General features: G+C 49.2%; 1 pseudogene; it reads left to right on the top strand.

Annotated features, from left to right (window-relative positions):
* The first annotated feature begins 8,656 nt into the window (after positions 1–8,656).
* Positions 8,657–15,234, top strand: part of LOC123951554 — a 46,788-nt pseudogene continuing 40,210 nt past the window's right edge.

The following is a 15,234-nucleotide window of genomic DNA, read 5'->3' as shown; positions in this document are numbered from 1 at the left end:
GCAGGGCGGAGTGCAACACGTTCCCTCCGTTTCCGGTTGAGAAAGTCTTTATCTCCTCCCCGTTCTCACACATGTAAGTGTCGTTGTTCTGGACATTTGTCTACTTGTTTCCCAGCTTCCTGATATGCGCTTCAGAGCCTGGTGATAATCTGGGGAGTGTTTCCTTCATGACGGCCTCAGATTTTGCTGCTGTTCCCTTCTCTCTTCCTCCTCCTGATGTCCCCATGACATGTGTGTCACAGCCTTGTGGCTGTCCCACGGTCCTTGCATGTTCTTTTGTATTTTTTTCCCAGCCTTTTCTACCTTTGATTTTCAGTTTGGGAGTTGCTACGGTCACATTCCCAACTCAGAGACAGATTCTCTCCTCGGCTGTGTCCAGTCGACAACGAGCGCCTCAAAAGTGAGCCCCAGTTCTGTCAAAATGTTTTTGATCTCTGGCTTTTCTTTTTAACCTTTCTTAGAATTTCCACCTCTCCGCTTACATTGCCCATATATATTCTTGCATACTGTCTACTTTTTCTGTGAAAGTCCTTAGTATATTACCAGAGTTGTTTTAAATTCCCCCGTCTGATCATTCCAACAGCCCTGCCATACCCGAGTCCAGTTCTGATGCCTCCCTGTCTCTTCAAACTGTGTGTTCTGCCTTTCCATAAGGCTTGTGGTTTTTTCTAGATAGCTCGGCATGATATGCTGGACAGAAGGAACGCCCAGAAACAGGCTTTAGTATGTGGTCATGAGGTGTAGGGGGAGGGGAGGTATTCTCTAGCCCCGTGATTAGGTCCCAGGCTTTCGGTGAGCCTGTGTCCCAGGATGATGAGCGTTACCAGCTTTTATAATTGCCCATACATTTGAAATCTTTATTTCTCTACGTGGCTTTGAGTTACTGGTTGACCCTTTACTGCACCTTGTAGGACTCTGCTGATTTTTTTTTTTTTTTTTTGTAGGGAAGGTGTAGTCGCAGCCCCCCAGCTGCTGTTTCTTTCAGAATGTCTTGATCTCTCCCTCACTTAAAAAGAACACTTGAACCAGATGCGGGATTTCTGGATGATGGTTTTCCTGTTCTCACATTGAGTATCAGCCCACGGTCTTCCGGCCTTCTAGGTTTCTGATGAGAAATCTGCTTGCAGCCTTACTAGGGACCCCTTGCCCTGTGTTGACTTTTTGTTGGCAGCTCTTGAGAGTTTGATTATGATGTGTCTGGTTTGGGGTCTCTCTCAGTTCATCTTACTAGGAAGTTCACTGAGCTTCTTTGATGTTTGTGTGCACGTCTTTCTTCAAATTCTGAATTTTTCAGCCATGAGTTCTTCGAGTATTCTCTCTGCCTTTCTCTCTTTTCTTTCCTGTTTCTGAGATTTCCAAGACACATGTGTCAGTCCTTTTGAAGGTGCCAAATTTCTTCCAGGTTCTGCTTGCTTCTTCGATCTTTTCTCCTTTGTTTCTCAGCCTTCCTGATGTCGAGTGTCATCTTTAAGTTCACAGACTCTTTTCCTGCCGGCCTGACACTGTCTCTCAATGCTTCTCTTGCCTTTTCCATCTCAGTTACTGTACTTTTCAGCTCCACTGTTTCTTTCTTGTTTCTCTGTATGTTTTCTATCTCTGCCTCGATGCTTCTATTTCATCCACACGCAGCCTCCTTGACTTCATTCAAGTCTTCTTTCAGCTTCTTGAGCAGCCTTAAGAGCCATATGAGCATGATTTTGAAGTCCTTGTCTAATAGGTACTACTTTTCAGGAACAGACTCTGCTGACTTACTTTTTCCCTTGGAATGGGGCATACTTTCCTGGTTTCTGTACATCTGCTATGTTTTATTGTTGTTGAGCACCAGACATTTGAATTTAACAATGTGGTAAGTCTGGAAATTAGAATTTCCTCTTTCCCCAGGGTTTGCTATTTTTAATTAAAAAATTTTTTTAAAATCATAGCCTCTCTGTGCCAAGGATCAGCTTGCAGCATAAACATAACGTCTTCTTGGGTCTTCCCTGAGCCTTTCCCTGGGCAGACAGAGTCGTGTTCTACTTTCCCCTGCATGTGCATTTCTTTTGGAATGTCCTAGTCTTTAGTATCTGGCTCCTGAAGGGGAAAAGCGAAAAAATGATGGGGGAATAAAATGGAACTGGTCCTTGAAATCGCTGGAGGTCTCTTGAGCCTGAGGGGAGAGGGTTTGCAATACTGGGGGAAGAAGAACAAGAGTTCTTTGTCAGTGCCTCTGTGAGGAGTAGCAGCCATCGGAGGGTCACAGCACAGATCCCCCGTATTTGGAGGACGGGGTCCTTTCTGCTAGCTCTATGTCTCCCAAACTGTGCTGCTTCAGGAACACATGCACAGCTGCCTGCCACATGGCTGGGGGTAGGGAATGGGTAGTTGCTACTGTGTTAAGAGCCAAAATTGCTCAAAACTGAATGTAACTTACCACCCAAGCCTTCTCCTGGAAGTGCAAGTCTTCAATAGACAGCAGATTTCCAAAGGGTTACTCCGGACAGATTCTGTCAGTGCAAGTATCATCTAGGTTGGGGGACAGACTCCCGGGGCCTCCTACCCCATGGTCTTCCCCAAGACCTCTCCTGCCAGGCCTTCCTCTACAGCAGCTGTTGTCTGGCGCATTCCCACCAGCAGTGTACGAGTGTCCTAATTTCTCCATGTCCTTGCCAACATTCGTTATTACGTTTCTCAATAGATGTTCTTTCATTGATGAGCACATGAGTAGCAGCGACCAGAGGAACAGAAAAGAACTGTTCAGAAGAGAAAGGAAGGACGGGAAACCCTGTGGGAAGGAAGCAGGGGGGATAGGGAGGAGTGGCAGGGACTGGAGGGTGTGAACAGGGACAAACAGAGTGGAAAGGGACAGACACAAGCAAATAGGTCAGCTGGGACAAGGCCACAGAGGAGGAGAACCTGGACAGGTGTGTCGGGGCCTGTGGGAGTGCTGGGGACTGGAGGCTAGAGGCCAGGGCTGTAACGAGTGTGGCTTTAGCTCCCCTGACAATGGTCTGGGATTCTGTTAAGGGGACTCAAGCCTGCCTGGTGTGCAGCGGTGCCGCTGGAAGACACCGCTTTGCAGGACGGGCCTTCCGGCCATTTGTGCTGTAAGCATCTGTCCTTTGTCACGGAAAAGGTAGATTGGATAAGCTGTCACTTGGGGAGACCCCAAGGCTGGACAATTCTCTTCCCAGGAGATGGTTTACACGAGTTACAAGGGAAGGCATGGACGTCTGGAGACGTCTGCAGTCTGCTTTTTGATGCGAGAGCTTTCCGGGGCTTCCTGCGTGGGGACGTCTCTCTGGAGCTGGCCCACCTCTCTGCGGCCGGAGCAGGAAAGAAGGAGCTGAGCCTGGACGCCATCGCTCCCGGTCACCTCAGATGTGAACGCGGGCAGCGGGGGCTCGGCTTCCAGGTCGGCTGGGCGGACACGTGCCCCCTGTGCACGTCTCAGGAGGGCAGGGGGAGGGCTCTTCCCGAGAACGCGCTTGCGGAGAGAACTCTCGTGGCAGAGTATCTGTTACGACCGTGCTTGTCATCAGAACGTCATGATTTTCCTTGTAAATGTCCGTTGTTCCACATTTCACGTCTGAATTCCCCATCTGCGTGGATTTTAGAATTGACGGATTGTGTGGAACCTCGAAGCCCCAATCCCATCTGGCCCCTGCGCTCCCGTGTGGTCATTCATTCCAGGCCCCGTGCGACATGGAGCCCGAGCTGGTCCCCGCTTCCTTAGTACTGGTGCAGAGTCCCCTACATGGCAGCCGTCCTGCATCCATCCTTCCTGCGTCCATCCCCATCCCGCCATCTGCAGGTCCCTCCCTTGTGACTCAAAACTCCCCCGTGGCGTTTCTTCTAGTGTGGTCTGTGGAAGGACGTCCTGCGGTTCCGTCCGTACGTGGGACATTCTGACCCCTGGTTCCCAGTCATACCGAGGTCCCCCAGTGTCCAGCACGAGGGCCTCATGGGGAGGGGGCGACGGCGGCCACCGCTGGTCAGTTTGCACCCGTCACCTCACGTGGAGAGGAGGCATCTCTTCCCTGAGATGACAAGTCTCGGGACCTGCTCTATCCACCACTTTCACGTCCCCCGGCAGAGCTGGCCGTGGTCACCCATCGACGCAGGGTGGCAGGCCCACCTCCCTGTGGGAAGCCCGTCCCCAACTGGCTGCAGAGCTGCCAGCTGGCGGCTGTGTCCACGAGGCACTTCGAAGATGCTGTTCCGTTATGTGTTTTCTCAGTTTCATAATGTTTGTGAAAAAAATCTGTTATTCCTTTGAAGGTAAAATGTCATATCCCCCCTCTGTCAGTAGTTTCATCAGTGACGTGTCAATGCTGCATTTCCAGGTTTTATCTGTAGGGGCCTGATTAGCCAGAGGAACTGTAAACCCTGGATATAGGGGCAGGCCAGGCCAGCTAGATGGAGACATCCAATCAGTGGGGCATGCATATATTTACTGAGGTGAGTTGCAATTTCATTGGCCACCTGTGTGTGGGCCAGGTTCAACCAGCTCTAGAAAGACTGGTCTGTGAGGCTGGGTGGGGGGGTGGGTAGCAGGAGGAGATAGAGTAGCGGTTGGGAGCTGTTGGGAGCCGTTAGGGTGTCCGGGAGCGACCTCGTTGGCAGTGGCCTCATCGCGAGCAGCCTTGTCCAGAGCGGCCTCGTCCCAGGGAGCGGCCCCGTCCGGAGCGGCCTTGTTCTCGCCCCGAGCAGCGGCGCCACCGTGAGCGGCCTCGCCACCCTGAGCAGCGGTGCTGTCACGAGTCCGGGGAGCGGCCTCATCTGGAGCAGCCTCGTCAGAAGCAGCCTCGTCCTGGGGAGCAGCCTGTGGTACAGTGAGGGTGAGGCAGGGAGCCTCCAGGAGGGACCCCAGGGCAAGGAGGCGGTGGCCCCCAGCAAGGCTCGGGCACCTACTGGTCAGTTTGATTTCTGATGCATGGCGCGAAATAAAGCTTTGCTTGATTTTCGCTTTGTGTCAGTCTCATTCCTTTGATCATGGACCCTAACATTATCCTGGTGCAGTGGTTATTCAGGTGGTGCCCTTTTTATTTTTTTAAGATTATTAATTTTAGAGACAGAGAGGGCGTGCCTGAGTGAGCGGCGGATAGGGGCAGAGGGAGAGGGAGAGAGAATCCTGAAGCAGACACAAGCAGCAAGCCCAGCATGGGGCTTGATCCTGTGACCCCGAGATCATGGCCCGAGACGAAACCAGGAGTCAGACGCTCAAACAACTGAGCCACCAGGTGCCCCGGCGGCATCCTTATTCTGATATTCAGTGCCTGCACCATATTTTCAAATGGTTCGGAAAAGACTTGTCCATATTACATATGCAGGAGAAAGAGAGAGAGAAAGCAAATGGGGCAAAATGTTTAAAATGGTAAATTTGATAAAGAATTTATAGGTGCTCTTCGTCTACTCTTATACTTTTCTGCAAGTTTGAAATCATGTCAGAATTAAAGGTTACTAAAGAAAATCTCACAGTAAAACAAAACTTATGTAAGAACTTGCAACTCCTATTATCCTGTATATACACACATGTTCATATATACACATCTTCATATGTATGGCCGTCTGTCCGGACACACATCTTCATATGTATGGCCGCCTGTCCGGACACACAGCTTCATATGTATGGCCGTCTGTCCGGACACACATCTTCATATGTATGGCCGTCTGTCCGGACACACAGCTTTATATGTATGGCCGTCTGTCCGGACACACAGCTTCATATGTATGGCCGTCTGTCCGGACACACAGCTTCATGTAGGTACGTATCTGAACATTCGTAATTCAGACGCTGTGTCGAACAGTCCAGGATCACAATGTCATCTCCTGAGTGCCCTCCTAATTCCTCCCACCCTACCTCCAAGGGAAGGATGAGTTCCTTCCTGCCAGGCTGGACCATCACACACGGGTGCCCGTCTGGTTCACACGGCTGAGCTGTCACCGGTAACTGCCGCAGGGGCAGGGGCCGGCCTCGGAACCCCCGGGGAGCAGCAGTTGGCCTGCTGGCAGTGGCTCCTCTGGGCGGCTGGAGGGCCGGGAACCAGGCTTTCAGGATGCCCTTCTCCGACAAGATCTCCAGGAGGGGAAACCTGGGCATGTTCACATCACTGTGAGCAGAGAGAGAACTCCCTCCTTCCACAGGATGAACGTTGAGAGCCCCTGTGGGATGCCTCAGGAAGGTGCGTGGGCCCACGGCCCTCGCTCTTGCCCTATCAACTCGCCAACTGGGAGCTCAGCACACCTTCCTAGATATCTAATAACCAGTGTCTGCTCTGCAGAGAGTCAGGGCTTCTGCTTTAAAATGTCTGCTTCTCTTTTTACGATCCATTTCTATTTGCTTCTCTTACAAATTGCTTCAGGAAAAGGTGCTTGGAAATGTGGGTAACCCTAGGTAAAAATACCTCAGGAATTAACGAATTTGGAAATTAACTGAATTTATAATTCCTAAACATTCTTCAGGTCACTTTCCTCAGTCCTTAAGTCTACAGAAACTAATTACTATTTCTGTAAACCAAGTCTTTTTTGGGCCGTATTTAATAATATGCAGTAAAAGCCGTGTGCTCACCATGTTCCGGCATCAGACGCTCAAAAGACATACAGAAACGTTGACATTTTGGATGTTTCTAATAACAACTCCCGTCATATGTGCATTAATATCTCATTTCACGCTTTCGGTTCGGGGATGTTTTGTACCACGTCTAGGCTCTAAGTCCTTGGAGCCAGACCCAGCGGGTGCTCAGGGTCATGTCGCCTAAGGCCTTATGATTTTTGCTGCTATGTTTCTTCCCCGCACAGATCCTGGTTTGTGTCTGAATCATCTCACCTTGTTCAGTTGTGATTTGCTCAAGGGCACTTATTTCCTTTTACTTCCCATAAGAATTTGGGCACATGTTGTGCCCGGTTTGCTTCTCTGATTATTAACACACAGGAGAGAAATATCTGTTCTCCTAAACGACTTTCATATCACATGTCCCATGTGAGAATACTTGAAATGCAGCTGGTTCCCACACGTTCCAGGACATTACATGTCATATAAGAGCTTTGTAGCTGAGCCCAGCAAAGTCTCTACAGATCAGATCTGAAGAAACAAACTCTCCAGGCACATCAAGCTCAGTGGCACGAGCAGCTGTGACAGTTCCTCTACGGTAAGGATATGAGATGCTCTTGCTCTCATTACCAAGAAAAATATACTCCGTTGTGAGGCTGGTTTCTGTAGGGCACAGCTTCTTCCAGGGCCTCGAGGGAAGGCGCCTATGTCCTGGGATCCAGCAGCAGCAGGGACCCGCGGGGACTGCGGCGTCCAGAAGCCACGGGGCCGTGGGAGATGCTGAGAGGGCTGCACTCTGCCTGTGTTGGCTCAAGGGTGCTGACACGTCCACTCCAGTCCCAGCACTGAACTACCTGGGGCGTTGGAGGCAGATATTCCTCACGGACAGTCCTGTAGACGTAACAGGAAGTGACTGGCTGGGCCACTCTTCTTGGGTCCTTTGTTTCCTACTTTCCTGGAGTCAGAGTTTGCTTTGCACCAGAAAGCGGCCTGGGGGAATTTCAGAACAGTCTGTGTGTGGTAAATCCCTGCGTGTACAAACGCCTGTCGTTTCTCTCACACCCGGACTGGCCTGTGCCAGCCTCCGCCGCCGTGGGACGGGCCCGTCCAGTAACGGGTGATCCTTCTGGAACAGAGGCCGAACGCTGTGACAGCACTGAGCGGTGTGCACTGTACATACCGCTGGGCGGGCGGCTGCTCCATGGATGGGCAGACTAGAATTTCAGTGCCTGTGCCAGTATCTAAGTTAATCTCTAAGAATAAAACATTTGAAATAGTGCCCTTCCTTAATCAGGTCTGTCAATTTGTCTTCCCCTTGGGAGAAGGAATGGTTTCTCCAACTAGACGCGCACTCTGAGTCCAGGAAGTAGGCTGCTCCTGCCCAGTGTGTGTTAAGTTGAGGCGGGCCCCGCACTTCCTAGGAGCTTTGTCAGGATCTAGGGCTCTGTGTTTGCACTGGTACCATCTCGACGCTTTTACTCTTTTTTGCTGGTAGTAAAAAGAGTTCTTTCGGCCTCCTTCAGTAGTCTCATGTTGTGACCTACTGTCACGTTTCTTGGCTTCTACCCTTCTTTACACTGATTTACTTTTTCCACGTTACTTTCTACATTCTAGCATCAGGGACGAAAGGGATACTCAGGGCTTGACCTTAGAAATAACCAAAGGAGTGGAGTCTTCCAGAAGTTCCCAGTCCGCTCCAGGACCAAGGGTGGGCGTCACTCAGAGTCCAGCAAGGTGCATGGGCAGAAAAGACAGACGCTGGAAACCATGATGAGGCAGTTGCTGAACTATGTCAATATATGTGGGTCTCAACCCACAAAAAGGCTCTTCCTAAGAAATCGGCCCTGTTCTTTGCCAGTGGCAGCAGTGGTGGGGGGGCGGGGGGACAGCTATCATGTTGATACATATACAAATGATACAAATACAAATGATACATATACAAATGAGGCTGTTCCTAGGAATCTTTAATACTATGCCCCACTTAGTAAAATGTAACTTTCCTATTTACTATTCAAGACAAGTAACAGTCCCGAGCACCTCCTAAATTTTTCTGGATGGGATTTAAACATCCTAAATAGAAGACAGATGAAAGTGTACTTAACTGATTTTGTAGGAAACGCCAGGGCGATGGAGCGGTTTGAGACGCTGGGCGAGTAAGCCATGCTCCAGCTGGAGTCGGCTCTGGACGGAGAGCGAGCTTCCCGACAGGTCCTCCCCGAGGCTGCTCCCTGCCCTGCAGATGAGTGAGCCCCACTGCGCTGTTCTCAGAAGACATGAAATCTGGTCGCAAAGTCCTCGCTGTGCACTGCCACGTTCAGTCTTCCTGTGACGTAGAGTTCAGTTAAAAAAAAAAAAAAAGATTTCTTCTATGAAACGGAAAGGTAAGAAAAAGTTGAAAGCAGTTAGGTACTTTCAACAGGCTCTCGTTGACTGGGGCATCTCCACAAAATGCTGTCAATGCTTCTGGAAACTCATACACCTGTGAATAAGGTTTCTGCTGTTCTTTCCTTCTTATTTGTAAAAGTTCCTGATTCACAAGCACCTAAATCCTCTTGTAGGCAATACCCTGTCTATGCAGAAAACACACCTGTTAATGAGGATAGAATGAGGGAAGCTAAAAATTCTTGCCCATTTCCCACAGATCCTTAATTTCTGAAGGATCCACTGATGCTGGTTTCCACCTATTTTTAGCTGTAGCTTGTAGTTTGGCTTGTGTACTCTAATACGTGTATGTTTTAAAAGGTGCCTCTCCCCATTCTGGCTAGTGGAGAATTCTGTTCCCTTCTTTTTTTTTTTTTTTAAATTTTAAAAAGATTTTATCTATTCATTTGACAGAGATCACAAGTAGGCAGAGAGGCAGGCAGAGAGAGAGAGAGGAGGAAGCATGTTCCCTGCCGAGCAGAGAGCCCGATGTGGGGCTCAATCACAGGACCCTGGGATCATGACCTGAGCAGAAGGCAGAGGCTTTAACCCACTGAGCCACCCTGGTGCCCCCGGATTCTGTTCCCTTCTTAACACAAGCTTAGGGTGAATTAAACCCCAACAAGGTGAATGATAGTCATAACAATCATACAAACAGACAAGAGTCGTAGCTCATGATACATCAGTGTAGGTGAGATGGTGGAACAGTGCAGCGTAAAAGGGGGAAAAACCCAAATTCAAGCCAGTGTAAAAATACACATATGACCTCTGTTTCCTACATAAACATGCTCTGACAAAGTCACTGGGTGAGGGGGAGGAGAGACATGCCTCCGAGGGCCACCCTGTGCCTAAAGTCTTCTGCACGTGACTGTGGCATCACATCTGGGTCAGGTTCAGGGCGAGGAGGCGAGTTACTTCTCAGTAAAAGTTTCACACGCTACAGATGATTTGGTTATAAGACCAGTATCCTTTACTTAAAGGTGAAAGGGAGAAGGCAGGTCTCAGTATGAGAAAGAGACAGCTCAGAACTGTCAATACCATCTGTTACTGCTATTTATTTGTTTCAGAATAAACATGGTATTTTAACTCACGTCCAGGGTGTCTCAATTCATACCTCTGCTCAAAAGCAGGCACGGGAGTCAGATGGAAAGTGGTGTAGACAGATACACGTACATATACGTGTATGTGTGTGATGGAAAGTAGTGTGTACAGTATATAAAGTAGTGTATACAGACATATACATATACGTGTATGTGTGTGTGTTCATTACTCATTATTTGCTCCATTGTTTTGGTTTCCTATTAAACAACCCTGATACAATTGTCAAATCTCTTTTATCTGAAATGTTTCAAGCACAAAATTGGGCTTGACTGAGGATCCTAACTGAATTAGCCCCACCCCCCCAGTTCTATAGGATCCAATTTTAAGTCGTCTCCAGCACTCAGTGCTTAATGACATCTTTCTTTCTTTCTGTCTCTTTTAGTAAAATGAAAGCCAAAGAGAAGTACCGATCCGACGTGTGGTTAGAAACTGAACACCTGACTAAGGGCGAGGAGCTCAGATCTCAAAGGGGCGGGGCTAGTTGTCGCCTAGGTCAGGACCTGCTGCCCCCACTCCCGTGGGTCCGCGTGGCCACGTGAGAGCCAGCTTCCTGCTCAGGTGGGAACAGCCTTCTGTGTGTCCGAGCTCTCCTTTCCGTTCACTGCACAGTTCTGTGGCTCACACTGGACTGGGTCATGTGGGGGCTTGCTCCAGCGGACGAATATTCTGGAGGGCAGGGAGCAGGCTCATAAGGAACTCGAGACAGGCAAACTCTGAAAAGCAGAGTGGCTGTTGAAGAAATACATGTGGACTGACTTTTTTGTGGACAGTAGATGAAACAATTAAAGAGAACGCGAGTGCCCTTGCGAAGGTGAGAACCAGGATGGGTTCTAATTCAAGAGATGTGAGGAGGCACTGAATGTGGGAGAAGAGACGCCAAGCATTCAGGTGGAGGCTGGCCTGGCGTGGCTGCTCCAAAGTCAAGGCCACGGTCTTGTCTGCTGCAGAACACCACTGGATAGGTACGTTGGGTGCCAAAACACTGATTGGTGGGAGCCCTGACGGGCTTGACATTTTTAAGAAGAAACCTAAAAAAAGGCCGTGTATTATCATCATGCTTTATGAAGTTAGCATTTTAACTTCGAGTTTTATTTTTACCATTATTTTGTCTCTGAATGCTGCGGAGCAATAAATCCTTGTTCAGTGTTCTGTGACATTTCTAATGCACTTCCTTATCTGACTGTTAAGCGACCGTGTCAAGGGTTTATAGTGGGAAAAACCCACTGCTAGCTCTGTCTGGTGCTGAAGGCGTGCCTGTTAGTCTCAGTCTGTGCTTTTCCATCTCTGATATTTAAGTGGAACTATAATCATACTTCAAGACTTCATTTTGAATACAGTATGTTTAAAATTGGTACAATTGGTAGACGATAAAGTATGGGCTTTCTTTAAAATTCCTTTGCAGAGGGGCGCCTGGTCCGCTCAGTTGGTAGACCATGAGACTCTTGATCTCAGGGTTGTGAGTTCAAGCCCCGCACTGGGTGTAGAGCCTCCTTTAAACAAAAAACAAACAAACAAACAAAAAAAACTTTGAGGAAAAAACCTCACAGTTGGATACTGTATTCTGTCTACAGAAATAATATCTGGATACTATGATAGAAGTTTTAAATATAACTAATTGTTCTGCACCTGCGTATGTTCTTATGATGGATAACACAGGTTAAGAAGTGTGCACTAGGTTCCCTGGGGGGTGGGGTGCAGTGTGGCATTGATTCCCAGAGAGGGGACAAGCAGACACAGCAAAAGCAGCCATCATTTGCATGACCGTGTTTTTGAAATCCCTCGGGTCTTTCAAAATGTGTTATGTTTTATTTAAATGTAATACTTTTGGGAAAAAGAAAGCAAAGGTATGACACACGGGAATTAAATTTGTGAAAACTTAGATAATTTATTTCTGTACTTTCCTCATCATTTGCTAAAAATAGTTTCATTTGAGATGCAGAGTTCTAAGATATAGTAAATGTGTTTAATTCAGATGAATAAATAGAAACATTCTGATTTAAATATGAATACATGAGAAATCAGACCATCTCTGAAAAATATAGGCTGAGAAGAATTTTAAATAGATTAAATAGATTAAAAAGACCAAAAAAGGCATGAACGGTAGTTTTAGTTTGCTGCGTAAAGCACGTCTGCCACTGTCTTCCAGGGAGCCTGCGACAGGACTCAGGGTCACCCTCTGTGGCCCTCGGTGCCCTGCCGCCGATGCTACGGCTCCGTGCCAGGTAAGCACGAAGCCTCCAGAGCCGGCTCCGCCGCCTTCTAGAAGTTCCCGACGTTCTACGAATCGCACTGTGCTGCCACCCTGAAACTGCTGTCGCACCTGCCCAGCGAGAGGCCCGAGGGCTTCTGCAAGCTCCTGGGAGACCCGGGTGTGGTGGGAAACAAGGCTGCAAGTTCATGTGGGACGAAAAGTCGTTTTCGTCGTTCGAGTAAAATAACCAACAAAACATTTCACGTGGTGCACTGTGTCACGTGCACAGAGAACGGCACCGGACAGCTGTGTGGCCCGCGCCCGGGTGCACGTGGAGACTTGGCTGACACCCCGGGGATGCTGGCTGCCGGGTGGCAGGCCCTCCCTCCCCGCGGGGCATCCTGCTGCTCGGGAACCGACTTCCTCACCTCCTGCGATACAGTCACAGCCCACGTAGGGTCCTCCTTCAGATCGCAGGTAGTGGGGCCTTGCTGTGGGCCACAGAGCTGGTGTGTGCGTGTCACCCCCATGGAGCACAGGGTGTCCAGCTGTCTTTCCGCTCAGCTGTGCATTATACAAATATGGTGGAGCTCGCGTCCCTGTTCCATTGCACAGAAAACTCTGGGCATGTGTCTGGCTCCAGTCAGGAAATCAGGAGCTGTGTCTGTTGTTTTGTTTTATTTTATTTATTTTATTTTAAGGATTTATTAAAGAGAAAGAGAGCGAGCACGTGTGCACAGGCGGTGGGGAGGGCAGAGGCAGAGGGAGACAGAGAAACTTAAGCAGACTCCATGCCCCATGTGGAACCCCACGCTGTCCTCAATGTCACGACCTTGAGATCATGACCTGAGCCAAAATCAAGACTTGGACATTTAACCACTGGGCCAGCCGGGCACACGATGTACCAGTTATTTCGACAGACACTTTATTTTATTAATTTATCTTAAACAGCCTGTTTTAGGTGTAATTGATTGATATACCATTGATGCGTGTATTTAATGTAAATGATCTGACACACGAGACTAGGAAACCACACCAAGGCAACAGACGTACCTGTCACCTCCAGAAGCTTCCTGATGCCTTTTTTTGGTTGTTGTGGTAAAAACAGTAACAAGAGAAGCCCTCTTCACAAGTTTTAGGTGCACAATATAGTATCATTAACTACAGGCATGGTGCTGTGCTGCAAATCTTAGAAGTTACTCATCTTGCAAAACTGAAGCTTTACGCCATCGACTGATGTCTCCCCATTCCTCCTCCCCCGCTGAGCTCCGGCGACCATATCCCACTGCGCACTTCTGCGAGTGTGATGGTCACAGATTCCTCATCTAAGTGGAATCGTGCAGTGTTTGTTCTTCTGTGATGGGCTTATTGTACTCCGCATGTCCTCCAGGTTCATCCATGTGGTAAAGTCATTCTACAACAGAGACCTGATTAAACGGGCATCAGAAGACTAAGGCAAAAAGCAAACAGCAAGGCAACACCGAGGTCGGAACTGCAAGGAGAAGTTACCACCCCGGGACTTGCAAGACAAACGGACGGGGTTGGGGTTCAGAACCCAGAAGCCTGGAAGCCAGGCTGCTTCACAGTCACCGAGTGCAGAAGGGAGTGGCAGACTGGGCCAGTGACCCTGGGAGGCAGAGCTCTGTGGGCGATTCTAGAATCGTTGCGCCCTAGGCAGAGCAAACACCCAAAGTCAGAGATCGTCGATGCTAATTCCTGGGACCACTCTGGTCCCCCCACCATGTAGTCAGCACAGAGCTGGCGCACACTGTGGGCAAATGACATTTTGGCCTGGGATTGTCTTTCAGTAGATCCAGTGGTCCTTGCGTCTAACCTGTGGTGAGCTCCACGGTCACTGAGTGCATGATGGGAATAAACACACTCAAAAACTGTATGAGCCATGCATGACCCCCATGGCCTGAGGCAGCTCCTTGTAGGAAAGTCTCAGGCAGGATTCCAAGAGATCCCGAAGATCCCTGTCACCTGCTGCACAAATGCTAGAAAATCCCATCCCCTGAGTCTGGGCAGGATGAGTGAGAAGGAGAGGGACCATCAGCTCCCTTGGCTAAGTCATTCATCAGCTGACTCCGAGTGAATGAGAAGGGAGACGGCCCTCGGTGGACCTGACCTCATCAAGCGAACCCTCTCCACAAAGTTCGTGTCAGAGAGACGTTCCCCTTGACCTTGAAGATGCAGCCCCTGTGAGTTTGACAGCTGCAAGGAAAGGAATTCTGCTAACAACCAGGAGAGCTACGAAAGGAGCCCAAGCCTCAGGTGACACCCCAACCCTTTCCAACACCTTGATTCCAGCCTTAGGAGACCCTCGGTGGAGGACTCAGCTCTGCCGTGCCCACCAGGTTCCTGGACGCCCAGCACTGGGAGCTAACGGATGGGTTCTGTTCAAGGGAGTGGCTTTGGGCCAGCTGCGCTGCTAGGAGTCAGCGAGGGGAAGCGGAGACAAGCCGTAGCACCCAGGGAGTCCTGTGTCCAGGAACAGGTGTGGGCGCAGGGCGAAGCCCCGACGAAGGCTGGGTGGCTCGTCTCCCGGGTCCCGCACTGCCCGTCTGCTCTGTGCAGCAGCGCACAGGCCGCACACAGTGCGAGAGTTTACTGAAACTTCATCACATGGTGACTTCAGCGGCAGCGGCTGCTGCACATCTGGTGCCTCTACCGGAGAAGACAACCTCACACACCTGCTTCGTAGCTACCCACCTTACAGGTGCTTTTTTCCCTTTCACGCCAGTTGCTAATTTCCATTTCGTACGCATATTAGTGATCCCATAGCTGCTTTTTGGCTGGTAGGAATTATAAAACAACATTAATTTCCATACATATATCTATTTCAGAGATGTTAAAATGTAAAAAAAAAATTACAAATTATAGTTTGTAAAATACGGCCAATGACAACCCTAATAACTGCAGGGAAAATGCGGCACACCGTACCCAGAAAATAATTAAACAGATCTTCTGGAAATGAAAGTTATATGGACAT

The sequence above is a fragment of the Meles meles genome, chromosome 10 (genome assembly GCF_922984935.1).
Source record: "Meles meles chromosome 10, mMelMel3.1 paternal haplotype, whole genome shotgun sequence".
Taxonomy (NCBI): Eukaryota; Metazoa; Chordata; class Mammalia; order Carnivora; family Mustelidae; genus Meles; species Meles meles.
Note: the sequence above shows the minus strand (reverse complement) of the source record. Positions and strands in the feature narration are given on the sequence as shown.